Source organism: Lygodium microphyllum, chromosome 9, assembly GCF_053477565.2.
Source record: "Lygodium microphyllum isolate KBCC chromosome 9, Lygodium_microphyllum_v1.1.10, whole genome shotgun sequence".
NCBI classification, from domain to species: Eukaryota; Viridiplantae; Streptophyta; class Polypodiopsida; order Schizaeales; family Lygodiaceae; genus Lygodium; species Lygodium microphyllum.
Genome location: NC_141143.1, coordinates 106,323,929 through 106,329,928, shown reverse-complemented (window position 1 = coordinate 106,329,928; position 6,000 = coordinate 106,323,929).

The window sequence follows — 6,000 nt, the reverse complement described above, 5'->3', positions numbered from 1 at the left end:
TATGTATTTAGATAGGGTACTCTGTGAGGAGGACCTTCACATTGCTAGCAGCCTAAACACAGGATATTTCCTCATGGATGTACTCACATACATCATGCATGTGGATATCCGTCCAAGTGACATGGACCATTATGTTGCCATGGAATACAATCATAAATTTTATGATTGGCTTATGCAGAAAGGTCCTACATCATCCACCTAAAATTACTTGCACTTATAGTACAGTCACTTTGTAAATGCACATTTTTTATTTCCTTTTATTTATTTTCTTTTTCATTATTTAACACACCTTCTTGAGCCATGCCACATCACAATCCCATAACTCACCTCCCCTACAAAAGCCAGGAAGCATTGCAAATTTTTAAGAAACGAGAGAAGTCATTTTCTTTCAAGAATAAGGCAACATATAATTTTGAACAAATGAAATGTGTGAGCTTATGCATTCTCAACTTGCTCTCTCATCACATCTCTTCTTTTTTGTCCTTCCAAATATATTGAAAAATGGCAAGAGTTGATAAGAAGATTGTCCACAAAAGGCACGGAAAGCCACAGATTCCTTTCACAGAGGCAATGGTAGCAAGATATGACATGAACACAAACCTTCTATGGAATAAGAATCTAAGGTACATGCAAACTAGAACCGTAGACAAGTGGTAGATGAGGAACTGAAAGGCCAAAAACTAGTGGAGATGTGTTCCTTAGCCAAATATATAGAAAAATTTAGAGACTAAGTGAACCATCCCAAATGCAGAGAATTCCTAACTAACTATGATGCGGCCAAGAGGACTGGGACAATCACTGTAAAAATAGGAGAGGGCCTATAGAAAGTGGAAGTTCCCCTTGCAATAGATCCAATGCACAAGGCCCTAAACTTACTAGAGCACCCACACAGAGCAACTTGGGAGAAACAAATGTCATGTGGCAAAGTTCAAGTTCATGAAGCAAATGGAGACAACTTGAGATTGCATGCCAAGTTCATACACATGTTGTGCTTTAGCATCCGCCATAACTTAGCCATGAAGAGGATCCACCTGAACATGTTCAAAGGTTTTGTTATAGGGCGCCTAAGAAACATGGATTTGAATGCATATACAAAAAGCACAATACATGTAGCAACCAAGATACTTAATGATGCAGCTCAATCTGAGGAGGCCATTGTGGCAAGAAACTTGCAAGGGGAAAGACTATAGGTAAAGCTACCATTGCTATATTTGGGGTTAATACTAAACTGCCATTATTGAAGAAGCATTAAATGACCCCGACACATCTAGGGAGTTGGTAACATGTACGCAAGAAGACATTGCACAATCCTTAGTATATTAGGTAACTTCAAAAGAAAGGACAACAAGCAAGACAGGGTCCAATACACAAGAAAAATAGGGACAGATGCAGAAATAAGAGGGCTCGCAAACAATGCAAACCAAGAAAAGGATACAAACTCAGAGGGAAAGGAAGACTAAAGAGGAGAGAAGGAAAAAGGTAGAAGAAGCACAACAAGCCAAGCTAGAAGCCACTAAAAAGTAAAAAGTAGAAAATGTAAAATCAAGAGAAGATGCATAGAAGGATGACTAGGAGAAGAACAAGGACAAAGGATCCATCAAAGGAGTAGATAAGAAAAATGGTGGAAAGAAAAATGAACCATTAGAAGAGAACAATACCTTGGAGATGGCCCTAGAGGAGTCACGAAAAGTAGAGAGAGAGTGTCGAGCTAAACTACAATAGGAAAAAGAGGAGTTGGGAAGAAAGGAGAGGAAAGACTATCATCATGTTGCTATAAGGAATTTAGTAGAGGAGACTAGAAGGGGAAGAAGTATAGATACCAGAGTTCAACCCAACCTACCATAGCTTGGAGTAGGCTCGAGTAAAAGCACAGAGAAAGTCAGGAGCATCACACATGGGGAATAGCCTAAAACATTGAAGACAAGAGAAAGGAACCAACCCAACCTTTATCACCATTACCCCAACTAGGCCGTCAACTGGCAGAAAGAGCCACCTTACCACCACAAACCCACTACCCCCTCCAAGTGAAGAAGGTAGCCATGTGGCCTTGGCAACAAAACTGCAATAGCTAGATACGATCTATTCATTGGTCTCCAAAAGCAAGTAAGAATGACCAATAGTTACGTGGCCAAAGAGATTGGTTACAAAAGAGGTAGGATTAGAAAGGAGAGGAGAAAATGTTCCAAGAATAGAAGAAACAACCTCTCACGTACTCCTCATCACCCGAGGGCCTAGGTAGGACTTTGATGACCTACTCAAGACCCTAGAGGAACAAAGAGACTTGAAGGAGGAAGATGGGAAGCAAGCAATGCTTGCACTAGAGAGGGAGAAGGAAGCCTATGTCACCCTACAATAGCAATACACAAAAGATATCTATGCCCTAAAAATGGAAATAGCAACACTGGCAAGGAAAGGGGTAAAAAACGAGAAGTATGAGGAACTGCTATGACTATGAGCAAGAGAAAGGGAATATGGAAGAATGGGGCATGTGTCTTAAGGAATTCATGACCATCATAACATAATTAAAAGATAGGCTAAAACAACAAATAGACCAAATAAGCCAACTACAACGCGATGAAGAGGAAACCACACAGATGAAGAATAGGTTTCTTGGATTGGAAAAGAAATTTGAAGAAGTCAGGGTACCTTGAGCAAAAAGTGGAACTAACCAAAGAAAAGGAGAAGCTCCAACAAAGTAAAAAAGAGCAATCTACCATATTGGAAGCTTTGACCAAGTGGCAAGATAGGGGACTGGATCAAGCCCAAAAAAAAAAAGATTGAGTAGCTAGAGGAGAGAAATATATGGCCAATGCAAAATCTTGCTTGTAGGCTTGCAAAAGCAAGTCATGAAAAGGAAGTGGCTAGGGATAGGGTTGACATGGTAGAGAAAATAATGAAGATTAAGTAGAGGAGCTTCACCAAAAACACTATATTAGGGAAATTGGGAATTCTCATATAGTTTCGAAATTCTTAATATATTTAATCTTTGGCCACATGATCAAATCTTGTCCCCTTACTTAAAAGTGGAGTCTCCCCCAATTATTATATAGGTTGCCTTTCCAAGTCCCACTTTGAAGTATGGGTTAAGATTTAGCCACATGGTCAAATCTTTACCCCTTATTTGAAAGTGGGACTTGGGAGATTCCCAAATTCTCTAATATGGTGTTCAAAGCTCTAACTGAAATCACAAACACAATTGAGGAAGACACTATTGAACGCCTTAAGAGAAAATTGTTAATGGCTAGAGAGGCACTTTAGAGGACCCTAGGCACTACTACAGCCTCCTAAGTATGATCCCACAACAGATGAAGTGTCACTCTAACCTAAGGAAGAGGGGCTCACTAATGAATAGCTAACAAGATTGGGCTTCATAATCTTGACACATGCATTGTCACCACCACTACTAATTAACACAATGGATTGAGATGTAACAAGAGGTCTAAAACTCCATATTGAGTATGCAACCATTGAGCAATCTCTAGACCAATCAACCTCTTCATATGCATCTAAGGACCCAAAACAACGAAGGAATAAGTAGCTAGAAGGAGTTGGGCTCAAATTTAAGATAGCACCTCAACATGTTCCAAATGTACCATTCCTAAAAGAGCTAAAAGTGGTCATCATGTGATGGGAAGAGGAAGTCAAAGAGCTAGAGAGAAGAGAGCCACTAGAAGCTCCTATGACCTTTACCTTCACCATGACCCAAAAGTTAAGGTTAATACTTCTAGTCAGCATCATGAACCAAGTGATTGAAGTGGGTAAGGCATTGGAAAATTGGTGTATTGAATAGAAAATCCAAATCCCCAACCTATGGCATTAGGAAGAGGAAAGCTACTGGTAGAATAAAACACTAGAAATACCTAGGAATGTGTGAAAATGAGATTGCCACATGTAACCTATCATCCTCCGATTTCCCAATGCCTCATTTCTTAGCTAGAAAATTGGTGCTCCATCATCCAATTTTCCACCTAAGATAAGGCTTTTAATCAAAGCTGAGACATGGCATACCTCATGTAGCACAAATGGAGCACCAATATCAAACTGCAATCTCACATCACATATGCTAACAATGTCACATACATCGTCATCACTAGTCTCATTGAATGTATACTTACTACGTGATTATCCACGAGGCTTAGACTTGCCCCCATTGGACTATGGATCTCTACCATGGTTATTATACCATTTTCCATCATGTCTACCTCTAACTACAAGTGCATGAGAAGTATAGGTTGCACCAATATTCTTCCTAGTCACTTCTTCTGCAAGCAAAGCTCCCTCTACATCAAAGCATTTAAACCCATCTTCAAGGGGATTGGCACCCATAGAAGTACAAAATCTCAAACTTAATGCCCTACGATGTAAGCCAATTGATCATGGAGTGAAACTCATTTAAATGAGTAGACATAGGAGTGTCCTCCTTCACGCAACAATCCAAAAGCTTCTTTAGCCAATATAACTGAGATGCAAGACTCCACTTGTCATAAAGATCACATATATTTTGCCATGAATCATAAGAACCACATTTTGTCTCAATAACATTGAAATAAGCATTCTTGGACAACAACAAGAAAATGGTGGACTTGCATAGCTCATCTGAATCAGTCCATGCCTCTACATCAAACTCCTTGAGCTTTATGACTTGTAGTTCAATAGTCAAATTTTATTCTTTTGCACCAATACCTACAAGTTTTGGTCTTCCAATAATTGAAATTGCCACCATACAACTAGTCTATGTCAAAGATGGCACAATCCCTAGTAGCAAATACCATGATAATTGCAAAGCATAGAGTAAACAAACTGCTATAATACCATTAAAATAGCCCTAAAATCGGCTCAAAACCAAAAGTAAAATGCGAGATATAAAGCAAGATATACTTGTCCACAAAAATAGATGTCATAGAGTACATATAACAAGTGTCTACTCTCAAAGGACTACTCAAAATAAAAATTTCACATAGATGCATTTCCAAACAAAAGACTAGCATATACATAAGCTAAGTGTGAATATGAGATCTCCCAAAAGCAACAAAGATCCACCAATTTGCAACTTACTCACCACATATAAATAGTGAAGCTCAAATACTTAACCAAGAACTCATCCTAGTTGACAAACCCTCTGATAGGAGGAAGTATCATAGGTACAAGCCAAGGCTAGATCAACCCACAATCATCATTATCTACATACACAGTATAGACCATAACCAAATGAACCTATATACATAGGCAAGCTAAAGTCTCCCACTGACTCAAGAGTCCAAGCTCTACAAATAAAATATCAAAATGCTCCCACGAAAGAAAACCACAATGTCCACGAGTCAAACAAACTAAAGTTAAATAGACATGTCTCATAGCATTCAGATGCTCAATGGCATAAAGCAATGCATCAGGGAGCATACACCTATGACAAGCCTTCAAGCTCGTAACCAAAGCAAGTAGCCACTGCAAATATGCAACCATTAGAGCCCAAAATCAAAGCCTTGAGCTTAGCATAAGCATATCTGAGCATAATAACCAACGTCAAGCATCACTACATAAATGTAATATCCCAAAGCATGCGTAGGCATTCAATGCACAAGCCTTAATCATGAATACTTGCTACCCACATAGCATTACAGCAAAGAACGCTTCAAGAACTTAGCTAAACAAGTTTTAATCATCCAAAAGTCTTTCTCGAGTATCAATACATCATCTGAACATTGAAAACTTGTCCCATAAGCATCAATAAAGCATAAAATGAGCAAATGCTTGCTTCAAGAAACAAAACCTATAAAAATAAACCATAATGAATATACATTAGTTAAAATTTATTATCCATACAATGTGTAAAAGAAAAGAGAACTAAAGAAAATGGTAAATACTTAATCGTACAAGATATTACCTAAAGTGGTGCAACATATAAGCATGCTAAATAAGAAAGGAAAGAGAACCTAAAAGATCGCTTTGCTCAATGGTGATGAAGTTTTGAACTTTCAAGTACTTTAGTGTTGGATGTGACCT